General features: G+C 45.8%; 1 protein-coding gene across 3 annotated transcripts in view; it reads left to right on the top strand.

Moving 5' to 3' along the window:
• The window catches only part of TSPAN9 (tetraspanin 9), a 227314-nt gene that overhangs the window by 75517 nt on the left and 128992 nt on the right, over window positions 1-22805 (top strand). The window contains exon 3 of one of the 3 annotated variants that reach the window (XM_066257704.1): window positions 14435-14560. The exons of the other annotated variants lie outside the window; for them this stretch is intronic. The gene's annotated coding sequence lies outside the window, so the exon portion shown is untranslated. The remainder of the gene's footprint in view (window positions 1-14434; window positions 14561-22805) is intronic. 3 annotated transcript variants of the gene reach the window in all.

Here is a 22805-nt window from a genome sequence, read left to right on the forward strand (position 1 = left end):
GTTTCCTTAGGTGACAGCCATGACGTACGAGCCTAGTGATACTTAAGAAATATGACTTGCTAGGGAAATAAACACCCTGTGTTATTTATTATTTATTAAAAAACAAAGCTTTCCTCAGCTGGGAGGTTTCAGATCACTGACAATGTCAGGTTCTATTTTTCTCTGTTAATAACAAGTTGGTGTCGTTCCCAGCTTGTGTGAGGAACATCAAGACATTTTTCTGGGTGCACCTTTGGCATGTGATGACTGTATGAGAGGAAGGGCATGTGATATTAAAGCATCAAAATGTTGTGCGTTGTCACGGCTCAGATCTTGTGAACAGCAGTAAAGAACAGCAGCCTTCTTGGTGCTGCGTGCCATGCTAGAGGCCATATCTACATCCTCTCATGTAATCCCCTCTAGGATTGGGGAGAGGTGGGGTAGCAGGTGGGGGGCCTCAGCGCACAGGAGGGAAGGTGCTAATGGCGACACCCTCTGTTTCCTGATGCAGTCGACTCTGGGGTTTAGAATCAAGGTGAGCTTGGGCTTTGCTGCTAAGAGTCTAGTGGAACCCACAGACCGAGAGTCCTGGAGGGAATGATACTGGGTCAGCAGTGTTAGAAGGGATGGGGTGCTGGACTGGGCTAGTTAAGGGCTTGCTGGAGGAGAAGGGCCTGGAGCCAGGGCCCCAGTTGAGATGAAGTCTAGCTGATGAGGGCCACCACGTTTTGACGTTGAGTAACTACGTTACTGGTAAGGACTATAATACCTTTGCAGTTCAAGTATGAATTCTCTCCACTGAGCCTCAAAGCAAGCAGATAAAGATGAGGAGAGCATATATTATTATTTCTGCTTAATTCACATAACTGTGGCATCGTATAAAAACAGCGATTTCAAAGCGAGGTAAATCTGGGTTTAAGCATAGCCTTCTGAACTTGACTAATCTATTTAACCTCTGGAACCCGGTTTCTCCATCTGGAATATGGGGGACTAATACCACATAGGATGTTTTGTAAGGGATAAGACCTAAAATTGTCCTTGGTACATAGTAGTCACTGAATCAGTAATAACTGCTGTTGTTGTCAGAGCAGACTAAGAAACTGAGGCCTAAAAAGGTTGAGTGTCTTGCTCAAGGTTACAGAGCTGGTAAAGGAGATACCTGGGACTTGAACCAAGGCCTCCTGACCTTTTATGCTGTGTTCTCCCATTCTGTGTACCTGGGCCTTCCTGTTCTCTCCCGGATCAGGTGGACACTTGGCAGGCGGCGGGCAGGCAGGCCCCGCTGCCGTCCAGGATGCACTTACGCCCGAGTTGTAAGTTATGGGCTATGTCCCTGCATTAGGTATGATTATAGGGTGATGACAGAGCAGCACACCCTGTTAAAAACGATTAGTGAAAACGTGCCAGGGCTTTTGTTCACCAGGCAATTCCATTGTGCTTCTCTTTTCTTCCTCACCCCTCCCTTTATCTTCTGAAAAAAGGAAAGCAATGGAGAAGATGAAGGGCTGTCAGCACCGATCATAACATGGGCCCCAGGAGTTGGTGGCTTTTCAGTGCCTGCAGAGCGTTCCCTCCTCTTGCTTTCCTCAACTTCTTGCTTTCCTAGGTCTAATTAAGATCCGTGAGTCCCCTTAAGAGATGGGAGCTTCCTGCCTCCCTGTTTCTCATTGGCTCTTTCCCTTCAGCTGTTGCCAGCTTCCCCTGTCCTGTGAGTGCCTCAGATAGGAACTATTGAAGTGGCCACCCAGTCCAACTGCTGGCTGTGGGTGGGGCCACCTTCCTGTCGCACTCCTCAGGTGATGTCCCAGCCTTGTCAGGACTCCCTGTTACTTTTCTCAAGTCTGTGCTTCTAAGAGTAGCATGCAAGGCTCTCCAGAATCTGACCTCAGCCTCCTGTGCTTTGTTATCCCCCGCTGCTCCTTGTAGAGAGCATTGGCCAGCATATCATTTCCTGAACAGATCTAGAAATTACCTACCTTTGGCCATGTGGTTCCTTTGCTTGCAAAGCCCTCACCCAAGTGGAATTAGGCCTGTTCTTCAGGGATTAGCTCAAGTGCCAATGCTTCTGTAAACCACATCTTGCTTAGGAACACGCTCCTCTTTCACCTGGCACACAGCAGATAGGAAATTAACGTAGACGTCACCCACGGACTCTCTGCTTGTCACTGTGCATGTCTCTTCCAGGCCTCCTCAGAGTTTTGCTGTCTGTCCCCCATTTCCCACAAGCTGTGGACTGTTGTTTACTCCTTAATTGCACATGATCTAACTTCTTAGGCATTTTTCTTTTAAGTGTAAAATTGTCTTACTTTTTCCATCATTGTCTGTTCAGTTTCTGAGTCCTAGAAGCAAGGGCAGCAGGAGGGTGTAGTGGAAAGAACATGGGACGTGGTGAAGTGGGAGCCATGAGTTCTCCCAGTGCTGCCTCTGACCAGCTGTGATTGGGGGCAAGCAGCTCCCCTTCTCTGGCCTTCAGTTTCCCATTAGTAGACCAGTGGGCTGGACTGTTTAATCTGTAGGATTTGTGGATGGGATTTAAAAAAAATTGTATTGAGATATAATTCACATACCATAAAATTCTCCCATTGTTATGGGCTGAGTTGTATGTCTCCTACCCCAATTCACATGTTGTAGGCCTAACCTCTTGTAACTCAAAATGTGACTGTATTTAAAACTAGAGTTTTCAAAAAGGTAATTAAGGTTAAATGGGGCTATGGGGGTGGGCTCTAGTCCAATAGGGCTGGTCCTTTAAGAAGATATGAGGACACAAACATGCAGAGGAAAAGCTGTGTAAGGACACAGGGAGAAGGCCTGACCAGGCGGTGGCGCAGTGGTTAGAGCATCGGACTGGGATGCAGAGGACCCAGGTTCAAGACCCTGAAGTCGCTGGCTTGAGCATGGGCTCATCCAACTTGAGCACAGGCCCACCAGCTTGAGTGAGGGGTCGCAGGCTTGAACATGGGATCATAGACTTGACGCCATGGTCTCTGGCTTGAGCCCAGAGGTTGCTGGCTTGAAGCCCAAGGTTGCTAGTTTGAGCCCAAGGTCGCTGGCTTGAGCAAAGGGTCACTTGCTCTGCTGTAGCCTCCCCCTCCTCCCATCAAGGCCCATATAAGAAAGCAATCAATGAATAACTAAGGTGCCACAACAAAGAATTGATGCTTCCCATCTCTTTCCCTTCCTGTCTGTCTGTCCCTATCTGTCCCTCTCTGACTCTGTCTCTGTCGGCAAAAAAAAAAAAAAAAAAAAGACACACAGAGAGAAAGGCCATTAACAAACCCAGGAGAGAGACCTCAGCATGAAACGAAATATTCCAACACCTTGATCTTGGACTTGTAGCCTCCAGAATCATGGGAAGATACATTTTTGTTGTTTAAGTAACCCAGCTTGTGTTACTTTGTTATGACAGCCCTAGCAAACTAATACACTCATTTCATGTTCAATTCAGTAGTTTGGTATGTTCCTAGAGCTGTATAACCATCACCGTAATTTAGTTTTTGAATGTTTTATTACTCCTTAAAGAAACCCCATACCTGTTAGCAGTCTCCAACCCTTACTCCATCTACAGCCCTGGGTAATCACTAACCTATGTTCTGTTTGTATGGACTTATCTATTCTGAACATTTCTTTTTTTTTTTTTTGCATTTTTCTGAAGCTGGAAACAGGGAGAGACAGTCAGACAGACTCCCGCATGCGCCCGACCGGGATCCACCCGGCACGCCCACCAGGGGGCGACGCTCTGCCCACCAGGGGGCGATGCTCTGCCCATCCTGGGCATCGCCATGTTGCGACCCTCCTGGGTGTCGCCATGTTGCGACCAGAGCCACTCTAGCGCCTGGGGCAGAGGCCACCGAGCCATCCCCAGCGCCCGGGCCATCTTTGCTCCAATGGAGCCTTGGCTGCGGGAGGGGAAGAGAGAGACAGAGAGGAAGGCGCGGCGGAGGGGTGGAGAAGCAAATGGGCGCTTCTCCTATGTGTCCTGGCCGGGAATCGAACCCGGGTCCTCTGCACGCTAGGCCGACGCTCTACCGCTGAGCCAACCGGCCAGGGCTGAACATTTCTTATAAGTAGAGTTTTACAGTATGGGGTTGTTTGTGACTGGCTTCTTTTGCATAGCAGGATGTTTTCAGTGTTCATCTATGTTGTCGCATATGCTGGTACTTTATTCCTTGTCATTGCTGAATAATAATTCATTGTATAAGTATGTCACCCTTTGTTTATCCATTCATTGCTTGATGGACATTTGGGTTGTTTCAATATTTTGGCAATTGCTTCAAAGATTTGTGTACAAGTCTGGGTGGACATGTTATCATTTTTCTTGGTTGTATACCCAGGAAAGAGTTACTATATTTAACTATTTGAGTAACCACCACACTGTTTTTCAAATGGCTATACCATATTATGCTTCCATTAGCAATATATAAAGGACTCCAATTTATCGACACCTTTGCCAAAACTTGTTACTATCTTTTTGTAGCCATCCTCGTGGATATGAAATGGTATCCCATTGTGGATTTGATTTGTATTTCTTTGATGATGAATAATGTTGAGCATCTTGTTCATGTACTTATTTACCATTTAGGTACCTTCTTTGGAGAAATATTAATATACTAATAAATATTGATATTAATATGCCTATTTCTTTTTTAAGTTAGAGGAGAGGAGATAGTGAGACAGACTCCCACGTGCTGGGATTCAACTGGGCAACCCCTCTTTGGGGCTGATGCTCTAATCAACTGAGCTATTTTTACTGCCAGACACTGACACAGTTGGACCAACCATGCTATCCTCAGCGCCTGGGGCCAACGCTCAAACCAATTGAGTGACTGGCTGCGGGAGGGTAGAGGGAGAGAAGGGGGAGAGAAGCAGAATGTAATTTCTCTTATGTGCCCTGACCAGGAATTGAACCTGGGATATCCATCTGCTGGGCCAACGCTTTATCTACTGAGCCAACCAGCCAGGGCCCCTATTTTTAAATTGAGTTTTTGTTTTTTAATTATTGAGTTGTAAGAGTTCTTTAAATAGTCTGGATATAAGCTCCTTGTCAGATATATGATCGGCATATATTTTCTCGTATTATATGGATTGTCTTTACTTTCTTGGTGGTATCATTTGCAGTATAAAAGTTTTTTAATTTTAATGAAGTCTAAGTTATCTGATTTTTCTTGTATTACTTTTGGTTTTGTTTTTATGTCTAAGAAACATTGCCTAACGCACAGTCACAAAGATTTATTTCTATGTGTTCTTCTAAGTTTTATAGATTTAGCTCTTACATTTAGGTTCATAATCCCTTTTGAGTTAATTTTTGTGTATGGTATAAGCTATGGGTCCAACTTCATTTTTTTTTAAATTTTTATTTTATTCATTTTAGAGAGGAGAGAGAGAGGGAGAGAGAGAGACAGAGAGAGAGACAGAGGAGAGAGAGAGACGGGGGGGAGGAGCTGGAAGCATCAACTCCCATATGTGCCTTGACCAGGCAAGCCCAGGGTTTCGAACCGGCGACCTCAGCATTTCCAGGTCAACGCTTTATCCACTGCGCCACCACAGGTCAGGCCCAACTTCATTTTTTATGTGTGGATATGTGATGTACAGCACCACGTTTGGAAATGGGTGGAATGTTAAAGGTCACTTGGAGCAGCCCATCATCTGAGGACAACACCTAGTGTGGAGCGTGGCTTTGGGTAAATACTCTTGGTTGCCATTCCCTCTTTCTCTGCAATGGCACCAACATACAGCTCCCAGCCCTTTGACAGTATCTTGTGTTGAGATTATATAATTCTGTGTTTGTTTAACTTGTTCTTCACAACTTCCAGAATGGGTGTTTTGTGTATCTGGATGCTAACTAATTGATTCTGGTGATGGTGAAGGTCAGAACAAGAGGATGTAGGCTTTCATCATAGCAGAGGTATTCCTGGCTGTGAGCCCTACTGGAACCAGCAGCAGAGAAGTTGTCAACTCTCCTACCTGAAGAGGTATTTGGGCTCCAGTTGATGGGGCTCTTGCAAGCCCTTGATTGAGCTGTGGAAGAGATGATAGTGACAGCTGAGATCAGAGGTGATAGGTGTTTGGGCAAAGAAAGGTAAGAGAGTATTTTCAACATTTTGGCTCATTTAATCCATTTCTGTTTTTAGACCAGAGGAGAACCAACCACTTTCTTTCCCCTCAGCACCTTTTCAACAGAGCTAATAGGACCCCTGAGTAGATGAAGGGCCGTTAGTGAGACAAGTTAAAGTTATACCAGGCTCTATACTACATGTCCCCCTTCTCTCCCAGGCCTCAAAGCATCACCTTCCCCACCATGAGAGCTGAGGCAGACATGGAGGCACCTAGCAGTCTTCTGGGTAACCGTGCCGGAGGGAAAGTGGTGGCAGCCTTAGAGGACACAGGTCTACTTCCTACCACTGTTGACAGGATGGGAATGGGGAGGGGTGTCTTGCTAGATTTACGGTGTAAATCTATCAGGAAGGGCCCCAGCTCTCTTCTCCAGGCTTATTCCCTTCCTTTCGATGGTCCCTGGCTTTAATCAACGCAGATCACAACCGTGCTTGTTTCTACTCTTCACCTGTATGTCTTCAGCAGTGGAAACTGCCTGGCACTATGAGCAGTTGTTGAATGAGTGAATGAATGAATGAATGAATGCTTTTCCACCTTGACCTCATACCTTTCCTACCTCATTCCCCATTGCCCTTTCGCAGATTCCAAAGCCTATCTATCAGCTATTTAAGGTCCAGCTTATGTATCTTGTCCATAAAGCTTTGACCCTATAATTGAATCCAGTGATTTCTTTTCTTTTCAATCTTCTATTCATGATGTTTTTACCTCTGTTTTGCCACTTTTCACGTTCTCTCCTGTGATAAAATACTCATGTATATGTCTAAATCTCAGAATCAGAACACAGGGCATGAGATAGGGAACACACTTTCTCATTTTGTATTTTACTGCCTTTCTGTCGCTGCACTCACCACACCTAGCGTGATGTTTTATAGACCTTTGCCACTCAACAAAGTCTGCTTAATTACTGTGCCTAGGCTACTGATGGTTTGTGCTGGGTCTCTGCCCCCAGGGTAGTGTTATGCATACAGTTAATGCTGCACAGAGGATTTTCCTGGGTTTCACATCCTGGAGAAGGAAGTATCTGCAAGAGACAAATGTGAGTGTGTGGTGTTCCCCATCCATTGTGTATAATTTACATATCTCTGTGTAGGGAACATCAACGCAAATGCATTACTAAGGTATTATACTTGACTCCTGGCAGGAAGAATTGGAGCAGATAACACATCACTGGTAATCTCTTACTCTGCCCTGGAGGATACAGAAAATCTCTGGTGAGAGTTGCTGCCTGCAGATATTAGAGACTACCTGCTATGTTAGTGTGGTGGCTGGATTTCTTTCTGCAGTTTGATTAGGCAGCTCTTCTCTATTTTCTGTTTTTTTGCAGTCCCCCCCCCACCCACCCAACCGCCACCCTGAGTGGGGTCAGAGGCTGCAGGGAGGGAGGGACCACTTACAGTGCTGAGCTATCCAGGGCCTTTGGGGAAGACTGGACTGGCAGGGAGGCTCAGGCCCAGGCTCAGGTGCCTAGTCCTTGATGAAGGAAAAGAGGAGGAGGAAATGATAGCGGCCCTCTGAACTGATAAGGACCTTCTGTCTCCCAGTGCACTTTCCTGTCTCACAACATTTCTGGGGGATGTTTTTACAAAATTCTGTTTTCAGACACTGGGTCTACAGAGCGGCGAGGAAGGTGACTTGTTCCTGGTGTTAGTAGCAAGGACAGGAGGGAAGTTCACACTCTATGGGATGCAGCATTGCTTAGGAAGCATGTTAGCAGCATTGCTTGGGAAGCATTTGATGCATGTTTTGTCCAGTAAATGCATAGTGGGCATTCAATTTGATTCGAGATGAAATTTGATTTGAGTTTTCCAGATTTTACTCCCAGCTCACGCCAATCTCCTTCACTCTGACTCAGTTTTCTCTCTTTGCTCTAGGGCTAGGCACTCTCCCTGGCCCTTGCACATATACCAACCCAACGAATGACACCCAGAGATTTCTGGATAAGGTGATGCAGAATGTTTGTCCTGTGAGTCAAAGTGGCAGGTCAGCAAATACTAAACTGCAAAACCCCTCGTCCTTGGCTTGATGCAGGCGTTGCTAAATGAACACAGCACTCTTTTTTTGCATCCTGCTCAATCCTTTTCTACATAGCACTCCAGGTCGCCACCACTGAAGGGCCACGATGGCATTTAGGATGTCAAGTAGGCTTTATCTTGGGTATAGTAAAAAGAGCATTTGCTGAGGGTCGGAAGACATAGCTTTGAGCTCTGGCCTCTCCATTCTGCTTTGTGATGTTAGGATAATCCCTGGACATTTTGGAGCCTTGAATTTAATGGTTTCTTTGGTCCCTTACAGCTCTGAAATTCTAGGATTCTGTGGTTCTCTTGGTGGGGAGGGAGAGGTTCATCATTGCATGGCCTGGCCACAGAGAAGTAGGATTAACCTCCAGGGTCAGCAAGCTTACAGAGCTCAGGAAATGCCTCTCTGTGATCCGTATTTGGTCCAGAGACAGGTGGTGGAGCCTGGAGGAGGGGAAGTTCACTCACAGCCCCAGGCTGGGGGAAGGGAGGCCTAACTCAGCTGCCCTTGTTTCTGATGGAAGGAAGGTCTTCAGGCCCCAGTGCTCACTACATTTTGATTTTAACAAAGAAGCTGCACCCTGTGAGTTAACTCTTCCATGTCAAGTATTTGGCCTCTCTAACCCATTGCTCACTTTCTATTGGTGGGGGCAAGGGGAGTTGTCAGTGGAGAGTTTATGGGGAATCAAGGTTTACCCACTCTTCAGTAAACTTTTATGAGATGCCAATTCCTTGGGCAGATGCTGCTCTTTGGCCTCCAGCAGATGACTGCCTTTGACGCATTGTTCCCCCATACTTTCTTGTTTGGTGGGGGAGTCCAGAAATATTTCAAGTGTTAGTAAATCAGTTCCTTTGTCACCACTGCAAAGCCAGGTGAGGGTCGTGGAGCATTTCCCCCCGTTGTACAGAAGGGGATACTGAGGCTCAGAAAGGGTCGCTGGTGAAGCTGTGACTGCTGAGAGTTGGAGGGAGGTACCTTTGGGTGTGAGCTTTCAAGACTCTGAGTGTGCCTCTGTTGATCCGTGTGTGTATTTGTGAAGCACTATGAGATTAGCCACTGAGCAGAGGTTTTATTTATGATGGCGCCTAGAAGTGCGATCTGCTGCCTGCTAGAATCCATTGCCTTCAAGTGTTGCTGAGCTCCCAGGGGCATCATAAATTTCCTAAGTAATCTGTGTGTCTGCCATGTTCAAAGGCAGCCTATGCAGAGGATGGTCCTCAAAGAGTGGAATTGGCATGGGGCTCAGACCAGGCTCATCTTTTCCCAGGGTGCCCGGTGGCTTCATTTCACAGGGCTAGGGAGGGAGTGCGGGACTGGGAGCTCGAGGGGCCTGAGTTTATGTTACCGTCATAATAACACTTTACTTTGGTCATGTGTAATACAGCAGATGTAGTAATTTGGCATTCATCACTCCTCTTGACTAAAATGGTTGAAATGAGGATCTAATGTGGGCAAGACACTGGATTTTAATAATATCCAAGCTATATTAAATAGTGTAAGCCTAGTGTATATTGTAATTTTTTTATTAGCTTCCATTTGGTGAACATTTATATTTTAATTTGTAATATGCTTAGTTCTCAAAAGCAATCACACTGCCTTCTTTAAACAAATGTTCCATATTTTTTACTTTTCACTAATTTCAGAGGTATTTCTTATTACTGATTAATGAGGTTTTACTAAGAATAGGATCAAAGCATTGTGCTGTGTAAAGGTTCCTTAGAGATTATCTCATAGTCTTCATTTTAGAGATGATAAAACACTAGGTTATTATACACACACACAGATGATCAGTCATTTCTTTTACATGAACATTTTTGTCCCTTAATATGGAAGGGCTACAGAGATACATAAATGGAGAGAAATGGAAAATTTTTTCTAACCCTTTATTGAGGTAAAACACACAGACATGAAAATTCAGCATTCAGTGAATTTTTGTGAAGTGAACATATTATGGGACCAGTACACAGATTAAGAAACTGAACTTTACTAATACCCCAGAAGTTACTCTTATGCCCCTGGTCAAGGGCCCCAGGGAGCTCCAGGGTACAGCGGAGAGCAGCCTCAGGAGGTAGCCATCATGTCACATGTAGTGCACCAAAAAGCCCTATACAAGCTTGACCAGTGGTGGTGCAGTGGATAAAACATTGATCTGGAACACTGAGATCGCTGTTTCGATGCACCAAGGTCACTGGCTCTGAGCACGGCTTGTCAGCCCAGGGTCGCTAACCTGAGTGGGGCAATCATCCTCATGACCACAAAGCTTGCCAGCTTGAGCCCAAAGGTCACTGGTATGAAAAGCCCAATGTCACTGGCTTGAGCAAGGGGACACTGGCATGGCCCCGGTCACATATGAGAAGCAGTCAGTAATGCACAACTGAAGTGAAAGCAACTACGAGTTGCTTCTTACCTTCTCTCTCCCTTCCTGTCTCTCTCTATCTCAAAGGAAAAATAAAAAGCCCCTGTCAAGGGTAACCACCATCCTGACCTCTAACAGCATAGATTTGTTGTTGAACTTCCTGTCAGCAGAATCATATACAGTAGTGTGTGCGCTTTGTGTCTGGATTCTTTAGCATTTCTCCCTGAGATTCATCCATGTTGCTGCAAGTGGCTGTCGTCATGAGTTTTCATGGTTGTAGCCTTTTACCATGGGACTCCAGCGCAATTGATTAGCCTTTCCACGGTTGATGGACATTCTAGTCGTTTCCAGATTTTGGTTATTTTTGAATAGTACTTCCTTTTTTATGAATATTCTGGTATACCTTTTCATCAAAACACATTTCTCCTGGTTTATAGGAAAGAATGGACTTGCTGAGACATAGAATGGGTATACTCCACTTTTGATGTTATTCCCAGTTTTCCCAGTGGTGTGTCAGTCCGTACTCCCAGCAGAGGGTTCGGGCTGGCCTGTGTTTCTCTAGGCACTTGAAATTTTCTGTTATTTTTGTTTTTGCCATTCTGATGCATGTGTAGTGGTATTTCACCATGGCTTTTACTTGATATTGCTGATGACCAGTGGACTTGAGCACTAGGAGTAGGATTTTGAGCACAGACTGGGATATTTAGCTCTTATATCAAGGAAGTTACTCTGTGCCAGCCAATGAGGACTCAGAGAGACTGGACATATTTTAGGGCCAAGAAGTAAGCATAAACTGCAGTGTTGTATTGTTCAATATGGAGTAGAAGCAGCTGCAGTCTCTCGAGGTTGGGGTTATGTCTTATGCACTTTTGCACCTGCCTTTCTCTTTGGTAGTTATGAGAGTGCTGGGCACATGGGTGGTTCAGCAAAGATGAGTGCTGGAATAGACCCAGAGTTCAGCTAGACAGGGATGATGGAGATGGGCTTTGTGGCTGTGATGGGCTGGGTTTGGGGTGCTCACAGGCCTCTTAAATGTGGGTCCAAGTCCAGCAGCCACTGCCCAAGTGCTGTGAGCCTGGCCTCCCATGGCCTCTTCTGCAAGCTTGGGATTGCAAGTCTGTGAGCTATGGGGAATGAGTCTGGCTGCTGACAGGCTGAGTGATTCTTCTCCAGGGTCCTCCTGGGTGAGGGCTGGGTGTACCTTACATTGGACCTACAGAGTCCCCACTTGCATCGAACCTCCCTGGGCCCGTCCACTGGCTCCTTTGGGAGTTCTAGGCCTGATTCTGCCAGGTCAGGTCTCTTGGAGGAAGTGAAATGAACAAGAGGTGTAGGCCTCTGGATGAAGGCATGACCTGGGTGACTTCCTTCTGTATGGCTCTTGGGAACCCCAGGAGGCAGTGTCATGTCCCACATAATGGACCAAAAAGTGCTATAGAAGCCCAATTTTGGGAGACTCCACACCATTTAGCTCAGTGCCCCCTGCAAGGCAGGGCTGGCATCAAGCATCCTTGGTAAAGAACCATTCACTCTTTTATCATAGAAAAAATCTCATCCTCTATACCAGTGGTCCCTAACCCCTGGGCCGCGGACCAGTACCCGTCCGTGGGCCATTTGGTACCGGTCCACAGAGAAAGAATAAATAACTTACATTATTTCCGTTTTATTTATATTTAAGTCTGAACGATGTTTTGTTTTATTTTTAAAAAATGACCAGATTCCCTCTGTTACATCCGTCTAAGACTCACTTCTTGACATTTGTCTCGGTCACATGATACATTTATCCGTCTCACCCTAAAGGCCAGTCAGTGAAAATATTTTCTGACGTTAAACCGGTCCGTGGCCCAAAAATGGTTGGGGACCACTGCTCTATACTATACCAACTCCTTCCAGATGCTCTAACCTTATTTAGTTGATAAGGTTTTCATAAAATTTTCTTTCTGGCTCACTATTTTTTTTATGTCTCTATCAATTCAACACTAAGAGAGGAGCCAGCATGTATGTGTTTCCAGTTTGTATGTGCCAGGTGCCGCAAGGGCGCTGGATGAGCCAGGCCTGGGCCCTACCTGAAGCTGCTCGGTGTCCAGCACACAGCAGAATGCATCGACACAAGTGATGAGGCTGGGCCAGTGTACAAGAGTGCCTGAAGGCCAAGAAGGCAGGTGCCACAGCAGTGGAGAACTGAGCTGCTTTGTCTCCTTTCCCCATCCCTACCCATTCCCTTGCATCTCTCTTGTCTCTCTCTGTCTAGGAATCATTATTATTTACTTGTGAAGTGGTCCAGCTAGTCTCTTTACTGATGGATGTCTCAAGAGTAGTTATAGGGATTTGTTAAATCTCCTTTCTCTTCCAGGCCAGACCCTGTCCTTTGAGAAGCCATGGCAACTCTCACCTTCCTTCTCTGTGCGTCTCTGTCAGTAAAGCACTTGTTGAGCAAATGAGTAAGATGTGATGCGTAGTCGTTGCTGGGCCGCCTCCTCTCCTGGCCTGCAGTGGGCTGGCATGTGGACGGATGAGCTCAGGTTTGGACGTGACTCGGGAGGAAGGTAGTAGAGAAATACAAGGTGGTGATCTCATGTGATATTAAATGGAGCTAGGAACATGAAGTGTGTGTACGCTTATCTTCCTGTCATTTCTCTCCTCATTCCAGACCCACTGGCAGCAGTCTGCCTGGATGGGACTCTCTGTGGCATGGAGTCAGGGAAGAGAAAACTGGCTCCATTTTCACCTGCTCAGGAGTTTTCACAGACCATCCAGCTTCTAGACTTGGAGGATTGGAGAGGGCCGAAGGCCTTCAACACACAAACTGCCTTCTCTCTCTGTAAAGTGCTCTGTTTTATCCCATAGTGAGCAGAAGGCACTCACTCTGTTTTAACCCTTTGTGGTTAGGGGCCAGCTGGCCCCAAGGCTGGGGGAGGTCCAGAGGACTGCGCCACTCTGAGAGGAGATGTGGAGTTTTTCCTTTTTTTTAAAATTTATTCATTTTAGAGAGGAGAGAGAAAGGGAGAGAGAGAGACAGAGAGGGAGAGAGAGACAGAGAGAGAAGGTGGGGAGGAGCTGGAAGCATCAACTCCCATATGTGCCTTGACCAGGCAAGCCCAGGGTTTCGAACCGGTGACCTCAGCATTTCCAGGTCGACGCTTTATCCACTGCGCCACCACAGGTCAGGCGAGAGGAGATGTAGGAGAAGACCCTACCCTGGGGCCGAGACGGAGTTCATATGGTCTGGTGGGAAGACCTTTCTCCTATAAATCAGAAGCTCTGATTTCTAGTTCTGGTTCAGCTGTTAATTAGTTCAGTGTCCTTGGAAAGTTTCTGTTCCCCCGTATCTCAATTTCCTCATGTGTCAAACAGCGAGATGCATACCTGCCCCTCCTACTACCGGAGTAGTGACAAGGCCTATGTGAGCTAACAGCGTGACAGCCTGGGGAAGTGAAGAGTGCTGCTCATAAGTAATACGATATAGTTGTTAATAATGAATACTGTAAACACTCAGAGCCTTGGTGTCAGTAAGGATGTCGGTAATTACTGTGGGAAGGGCTGTAGATGCAAGAGTTGGGGTCACGCAGTGCAGAGCCCGGCTTTGTGAGGTGCTTCCAGGTCCATGATCTCACTGGAGGAGGCAGAGGCATGGCAGTGAGTCTGGAGGACTCAAGAAAGGAGGCACTTCTGAGCAATATTTGAGGGAGGGAAGAAGACGACTATGTCAGGCACTGTGGCACTCAGTGACTCCCAGTTGGCCAGAAATGATTGTCTAGGAAGGTGTAGCCCTGGAGATGGTGGAGGTGAAGGTGTGGGGGAGCCTTGAGGTGTGCTCAGTTCCCTGATAAGACGAGGTCATCTCCTTGAACCTGATTGGGACCCGTCTTTCCTCGTTTTGAGGAGGCAGTGTGGCAATGGAAGAGCTGATTTAGGAGTCTGAATATCTTGGAGGCATGAGGTGTCCTGAGTTCCATCTCTGTCATTTTCTAGCTGCTGTGGCCTTGAGCAAGCCCCTTTTCCTCTCTAAGTGCCACGTCCTTCACCTGGTCACTGCACTGTGTCTAACAGGCTTGCTGTGAGGACTGAGCGAGGCGAAGAAGAGCCTGGCAATAGAAGGTGCGTGGTAAATGTCACTTTATCTGAATTTCTTTCCCATTCATCTCTGCCATGGTATTTGCAGGGAATATTCCAGAGCCTTTGACACACCCATACTGGTCCATGACTCAGTGTTTTCCTTTCTTTCTGTGGAGACAGACTTTGCAGTCACTCTCATTTAATAACAATTATCTATATTCTATGTCAGCCACAGATGTGTCCAGTTTGCATCAGAACTCATGCAGCATTAATTTTGCAAATCTCTATACTTAGGGAAATCCTCAAAATTTAAAAGCAACTTTTATGGAAAAAAAACTTCTAGAAGCAGAGATATTTTTCTCCTAAAAATAAACATCTAGTTTATGGATTTATGTAGCACAGAGAAATCACTGAGCCTGGCTCTGCTGCTGGATGGGAGTGGCCGTGGCCAGGTCACTTGGGTCCTCTTGGCTGCAGAGTGCCACACATATAGAATGAGGTGGACATGTAGATCAGGCCTCCCCCACTGAGCCCAGCAAGGGTTTTGGGGATGATGACATGGACCCTGAGTAGAGTAGAAGGATCAGCATGACAGTGGCACCTGCTGGAAGAGCCACCGGGTCAAACTTCATGGTCCACCTTCACATCATTGCATGTTGGGCTAGGACTCTTGAGTTATATTCTCTAAAGTCTCTCCTATTCTTAAGGCTCTTTGACTTATAAAATCCTGGGTTTACATCTGCACTTGGGTGACTAATAGACATCTTAATGTGTTAGAAAGTGCACTTTTGGCCTCCCCCTGACTCTGTTTCCTTTATAGACTAGTCAGGACCCATCCTCTTATTACTATTTCCACTGCAACAGCTCTGATCTGAGCCACTGCCATCATCTCTCACTTGGATTATAATAGCTTCCCAAGTCATCCCTGTGTTACTGCCTGTGCTCAGGTGTACCACTGAACCCTTCCCTGACCATTCTGTTTAAGACAGCTGCACTTCCCCCACCCATTCCTGGTCTCTCTCCCTTATCTGTCTTTATTTTCTGAATAGCACACGTGACATATATACAGGTATTTTTTTTACTTCTTTCTTAATTGTTTTCTTTTTTATTGCACCCATGTCCTCAAATCAGAATGTTAACCATTTGAGGGTGGGGCTTCTTTGTGTTTTTCTTGAGATTTTGTGCACTGCCATAAACCCAGTGACTAGATCACATGACATCTGTGAGCTTTAGAAACTGTTTGCCGTCAGTCTGGGAATTACTGTCCACCTCTTGTTGAATTTTCCTTGATGCCAGTCCCAACCCTGAGGATCTCTTGACCTTAGACATCCTGGCCACCCCTGCTGTCTACTGCCCTCCGTACCCCCACAAGACTTCTACTTTCCTGTATTGTTATGCAGGCCTGTGTATCATATGAATAGATTTTTTTAAATTTACTTTTTTATTTTTACAGACAGAGAGAGAGTCAGAGAGAGCGATAGATAGGGACAGACAGACAGGAACGGAGAGAGATGACAAGCATCAATTATTAGTTTTTTATTGTGACACCTTAGTTGTTCATTGATTGCTTTATCATATTTGCCTTGACCATGAGCCTTCAGCAGACCGAGTAACATCTTACTTGAGCCAGCGACCTTAGGTCCAAGCTGGTGAGCTTTGCTCAAACCGGATGAGCCCACACTCAAGCTGGCAACCTCAGGGTCTCGAACCTCAGTCCTCCGCATCCCAATCTGATGCTCTATCCACTGCGCCACCGTCTGGTCAGGTCATATGAATAGATTTGTTACATGAGATAATTGAGGACTTGATCTTATACTGCTAACTCCCTTTGCCCAGCACAGCTCTAATACATAATAGAAGATACTCAGTAAATTCATTATTTGTTCATTTACTGGCAAATATTTTAATGAATGCTGTTGGCAAATGATTAAAATTCAATCCTAGGAATGGTCTGGACCTTTAGAAGGTATCTGACAGGCCTGAACAAGGTCAGTGACCAGATACGGTCTGCACCAGTAGGTAGGACGTGGAAGGGCATGGATGCTCAAGCTTCAGCATGTGTCTTTGGGAGTGTGGCGGCTGAGTGACAGGTTCTCTTTGTGACTGCTTCTGGGACGGCCACAATTCCCAGAGGATGAGGAGTGCACCTGTTTCTTTAAATTTCCATGGAGGGTCAAAGCTGCTCCTTGAGATTTTAAAATACGCTGCACGGTCTCGATGGTGTCAGGTAGCTAGTTTATGGGTCCTGTCCTGGCTGTGATAACTCAGGCTAAGCTGGATAATAAACGAAAGTGGGACAGAGCCGCAGGATAAATATTGCTACAGGGCATCTCGAGGAGCACAAATCATGGGAAAATATCTCCCTGGCTTTTCATTTCTCCTCTTCCTCCCTGGCCCTCTGGAAGTAGCCAGCAGAACAGGCTCTATCCATCACAGTGCCCCGCCCCCAGCCCCAGCCATGAGCTCAGCGCACAGCTGTGGGAGGAGGGATGCAGATTGTCCCTTGGATACAGGTACTGCTCTGCCTTCCTGCCCAGCTCTGCCAGGAGCCCTGGGGACCAGCATGGACTGGGGCAGTCTCTTCCCTGTGGCCATTCTCCATTCAAAGCTATGGACCACTGCTAAGCTTTGCAGGCCTGTTTATCTCTAAAATGAGGGTTTAATTGGTGGTTCTTAGTCTGGAGTGAGAACTTGACTCGTCTGGGGAGTTTAAAAGCAGCTAGCTAAGTCCCACCCTAGTGCACAGAATCAGCATGTTGGGAGGGGTAGCCTTGTGTGTTTCCACATACCTTTCCCTGGCTCCTGCCAGTGGGTGCTTCTGGTGCCCAGTCCTGGTTAGGAACCACTGACTGTACAACCCTCTGTACAAATGAAGGGTGTGAGATGGGTGATGGGTTTGGTGTTGAGATGGGCTGGAATGTGTGATCCACTCTTGTACTCAATCCATCAGCACTGTCACTTGGCAAAGCTTTCTTCAGCTTTGGAATCGTGCTTGCTTTGTAATCAGCATCAACCTGCAGATATCAACTGAGCGCGTGGGGAATACAAGGATGTCTCAGGCATGTAGGCACGAAAGGTAAACAGCACAAGGCAGGTGAGTCTATTAAATGAAGATGATGGTCTCAGCTCTCCCAGCCCTCCCCTTCCAGAAGTTCCGGAGTCATTCTCAGCTTTTTCTCTTGACCCCACATCCAGGTTCACTTGTCTCCACTTCTACCCTGTCTCTTGATTTTATTTTTCCAGTTCTCTAGATGCTTAGGTGTCTTACCTGAATGTTCTAATAGCCTCTTAACTAACCCTCACCAAACCATTCTTTACCAGTCTCCAGAGTGGCTGTGCCCACTGACCTGGTCACCTATGCCTGGTGTGTGGAGGATGCTCACTGTACCTGAGTGGATTAACTTCAGTGGTTCCCTGTCGGGCTCAGTGTGGCCTTCCAAGCCCTTGGCATGAGGCCATGGCCCTGCCTCCAGAGCCTCGCAGGCTGCAAGTTGTTTGTCTTTTTTAAAAATTATTTATTTGTTATTTGTTTAGAAATTAAATTTAATGAGGTGACTTTGGTCAATAAGAATACATAGGTTTCAGATAAACATCTCTATAGCATTTGAACTGTTAATTGCGTTATGTGCCCATCACCCAAAGTCAAATCATTTTCTGTCACTATTTGTCTCTCTTTACTCGACTCCCCCCCCATACCCCTCCCTCTGGTAGCCACTTCTCTTTTGTCTACGTCCTCCATTAGTCTCAGTTTTATATCCCACCTCTTTGTAAAATCATATAATTCTTAGCTCTTTCTGATTTACTTTCACTTAGCATAATGTTTTAAGGTCCATCCATGTTGTCATAAATGGCAGTCTGTCATCATTTCTCATGGCTGAGTAGTATTCCATTGTATATATGTACCACATCTTCTTTATCCAATCCTCTATCAAAGGGCACTTTGGTTGTTTTCATGTCTTGGCCACTGTGAACAATGCTGCAATGTACATGGAGGTGCATGCTTCTTTGCATACCAATGTTTTCAAGTTTTGGGGGTAGATACCCAGTAGAGAGATTGCTGGCTCATATGGTAGTTCTATTCTTAATATTTTTTTAGGAACCACCATACCGTCTTCCATAATGGCTGTACCAGTTTACATTCCCACCAGAAGTGAATGAGGGTTCCTTTTTCTCCACAATATCTCTAATACTTGTTATTACCTGCCTTGTTGATAACAGCCAATCTAACAGGTGTGAGGTGGTATCTCATTATAGTTTTGATTTTCACTTCTCTAATAGCTAGCAAAGATGAACATCTTTTAATACATCTATTTGTTGCTTGTATGTTTTCATGAGTATGCTCTTTCTGGATTTCAGCACACATTTCTGTCATTGTGTCTGTTGCCCATCTGTTTGCTCTCCCTGGGATCGAGACACTCATTCTCTTCATATATTTTTTTAAAATAATTTTTTAAATTTTCAGTTAAAGTTGACATACAATATTATATTAGTTTCAGGTGTACAACCAGTGGTGAGACATTATATAACTTACTAAGTGGTCATCCTAATAGATCTCATATCCATCTGACAACATCCATGGTTATTAGGGTATTATTGATTGTTCCATAGGCTGTGCTTTACATCCCCATGACTTTTCTGTAACTACCAATTTGTATTTCTTAGTCCCTTTACCCCTTTTCACCCCCAAACCCTCTCCCATCTGGCAGCCATCAAAGTGTTCTCTGTATCTCTGAGTCTGTTTCTGTTCTGCTTATTTATTTATTTTGTTTTTTAGATTCTACATATAAGTGAAATTATATGGCATTTGTCTTTCTTTGTTTGACTTATTTCACTCAGCACAGCAACTTGTTGGTCTGTCCATGTTGTTGCAGATGGCAAGGATTTCATTCTTTTTTATGGCTGAGTTATTTTCCATTGTATATATGCACCACTTCTTCTTTAGCCATTCATATATTGACGGACACTTAGGTTGCTTCCATATCTTGGCTACTGTAAATAATGCTGCAATGAACAAATGGATGAATATATCTTTAGTGTTTTGGGTTTCTTTGGATAAAAACCCACAAGTAGAATTGCTGGGTCTTTCTTTGTCTGAAGCTTTTGTTGAGTAATCCTCTCACAGTCAGTCTATGGAAGCTTCTTGTAGGTAACCAACTGCCTTTCTCTTGCTGCTTTTAAGATTCTCTTTTTGTATTTTTTTTTAAAACAAAGACTTTATTTATTTATTCATTTTAGAGAGGAGAGAGAGAGAGAGAGAGAGAGAGAGAGAGAGAGAGAGAGAGAGAGAAGGGAGGAGCAGGAAGCATCAGCTCCCATATGTGCCTTGACCAGGCAAGCCCAGGGTTTTGAACCAGCGACCTCAGCGTTCCAGGTCAATGCTTTATCCACTGCGCCACCACAGGTCAGGCTCTTTTTGTCTTTAACCATTGGTATTTCAATTATGATGTGCTTTGGTGTAGGTCTTTTTGAGTTCATCCTGTTTGAGACTCTCTGTGCTTCCTGGACTTGTATGTCTATTTCCTTCATTAGGTTAGGGAAATTTTCTGTGATGATTTTTTCATATAGGTTTTCAGTTCCTTGGTCTCTTTCTGTCTCCTTCTGGCATTCCCATGATGTGAATGTCGGTACACTTGTAGTTGTGCCAGAGGCTCCTTAAACTATCATTATTATTATTATTATTATTATTAGCTATTCTGATTGGGTGTTTTCTGCTTCCTTATCTTCCAAACCTCTGATTTGATCCTCTACTTCATCTACTGTTTATTCCTTGTGATGTATTCTTTATTTTGGTTAGTGTATTCTTTATTTCTCACTGGTTCCTTTTATGTTTTCTAATTCCATTTTTATGTTTCCTCTTTCTTTGTTGAAGTTCTCACTAAGTTCATCTACTCTTCCCCTAACTTCACTGAGCCTTTTTTTTTCAGAGACAGAGAGAGAGTCCGAACGAGGGATAGATAGGGACAGACAGACAGGAATGGAAAGAGATGAGAAGCATCAATCATTAGTTTTTCATTGCGACACCTTAGTTGTTCATTGATTGCTTTCTCGTATGTGCCTTGACCATGGGGCTACGGCAGACCGAGTAACCCCTTGCTCGAGCCAGCGACCTTGGGCTCAAGCTGGTGATCCTTGCTCAAACCAGATGAGCCCGTGCTCAAGCTGGCGACCTTGGGGTCTCGAACCTGGGTTCTCTGCATCTCAGTCTGACGCTCTATCCACTGCGCCACCGCCTGGTCAGGCTTCACTGAGCCCTTTTATTACCAGAGTTTTGAACTCTGTGTCTGGTAGTTTGCTTGTCTCCATTTTATTTAGTTTTTTCTAGAGTTTTGTTCTGTTCTTTTGGGACGTGTTTCTTTGTCTCCTCAGTTTGGATGTCTCCCTGTGTTTGTTTTTATGTATTATATCGAGATGATATGTCTCCTGTTCTTGGTAGTGTGGCCTGATGTGGTAGGTGTCCTGTAGGGTCCAGTGGAGCAGTCTCCCTCGTCACCTGAGCTGGACACTCTAGGTGCCCACCCCTATGTGGGCTGTGTGCAATCTTCTGTTGTAGTTGAGCCTAGATTGCTCTTGGCATGTCAGTGGGAGGGATTTACCCCCAGGCCGATGAGCTATAAAAACTGACCACGACCACCATGGAGGATCTGCTGTGCAGGCGTTGACCCACAGAGCAGGACTTGCTTCAGTGGGCTCTGGTAGCTGCCGAGCCTGTTCCTTGAATGGAGGTGGTTGGATGGTTCTCTGGTGTGGTCTGAAGCTGTTCACCAGGTGCACTGCCTCTGGGGCGTCCCAGGAGGTGTAAGCCAAGGTCAGCTGCTGCCTATGCCCTGCCCGGGACCACCTGGCATGAGCTACAGAGTGATCTGCAGATGGCTGCTACTGGTGCTGGGTTTGAAGGTGCCTGGGTGAGGCTGGCTGTGGCTAGTGCTAGGCCTAAGGCCACTTAGTGAGAGGTACGGGGCACACTGAGGCCAGATGCTGCTTGTTTGAGAGGTTTTGGCAAAGTCTGAAGCATAAGCCAAGATAGGCCATTTTGAGTGGAAAAGCTACCGGAAAGGGATTGGGTGGGCCCCACAAGTTGGGTGGGGTGGGTCTCAGGGAATCACCAGGTAAGGTGAACAGTGTTAGTCAGTTTGTTGGAGACTAGGGTATGGTGCTCACCTCCTGGCTCTGTGAGGGGGAGGGCTCCACCAAGGCTCAATGGCCTCTGCCAGCAGTTCTGAGACACCCAGTCTCTTCTCTCTGTTAGGCAGGCATATTCCTACTTACATAGTGGGCCTAGACAGGTGCCTCCAGTAGAAGTAGCCACGTCCTTCTCTGTGTCCTGACTGATACTATACCACTTGTCACATTCTTGTGCTTTTTAAGAGATTTGTTTTAAAGTTCTTATTTGTTTAATATATCTCTCCTTCCATCTTTCTCTGTATCTGTCTCTGTCTCCATCTCGTCTTAACTCTACCCCATACGCTAAGTACAGTGTTTGGCAGATCTCTTCCTAATAAGTGTTTGTTGAATGAATAACGAATAGTGGAAAAGACACACTGATCATGGGGTCACGAAAGGTGCATTTTTTATTGGTTTTGTTACTGCTTTGCTAGACGACCCTAGATGAGTGATTTATTCCCTCTAGAAGCTCTTTTTTTTTTTTTTCAATTGTAAAAAAGGTGTACACCTGAATGATTCCTAGGTCACCTTCTGATTCTGACATTCTGAGATTCTGTGTTAGAAAATGGAAGTGTTTGTGTGTCCATTTTCACAAGTATGTGTGTCCTGTTGTCCTGGGGACAGGGCCCTTTTCAGGGTGTCTGGTTCCAGCCCACGACCCGCCCCTCAGGAGCCTCTGGTGAGGTCTGCTTTACCTTGCCTCTCCTCTGTGCTTCCTTATGGGCTGAGGAGGGATCAGGAGCACTCGGGAGCCTTTCCTGGCCAGCTTGTGCTCTGTGCAATGTGAAGCGTGGGGACGAGCCTCTGACTTCTCACACGCTCTGTGGATAGGAGCCCTGCTAAGCAAAGGCTGTTGTATGTGATGTGCTGGTTCTGAGGGACCTGGGAGCTGAGCAGCATCTCACCAAGTATGAGACTGGGAATAGGACATCCAGCCTGAAACCAGAATCAGGAGGGAGACGCCCAGGTACAGCATGGGAGGCATCAGTCTTTCTTGGCCTTGACCGTGGTGGGTAGGGAGATGGAGAGAGAAGGAACTGGGTATCTGGCAAGGGACTTGTCTAGCTGTGGCAACCCCTCAAGCTAGAGCACGACTGCCTTGCAGATGGCAGGAGATAGGGAACTG

The sequence above is a fragment of the Saccopteryx bilineata genome, chromosome 2 (genome assembly GCF_036850765.1).
Source record: "Saccopteryx bilineata isolate mSacBil1 chromosome 2, mSacBil1_pri_phased_curated, whole genome shotgun sequence".
Classification (NCBI taxonomy): Eukaryota; Metazoa; Chordata; class Mammalia; order Chiroptera; family Emballonuridae; genus Saccopteryx; species Saccopteryx bilineata.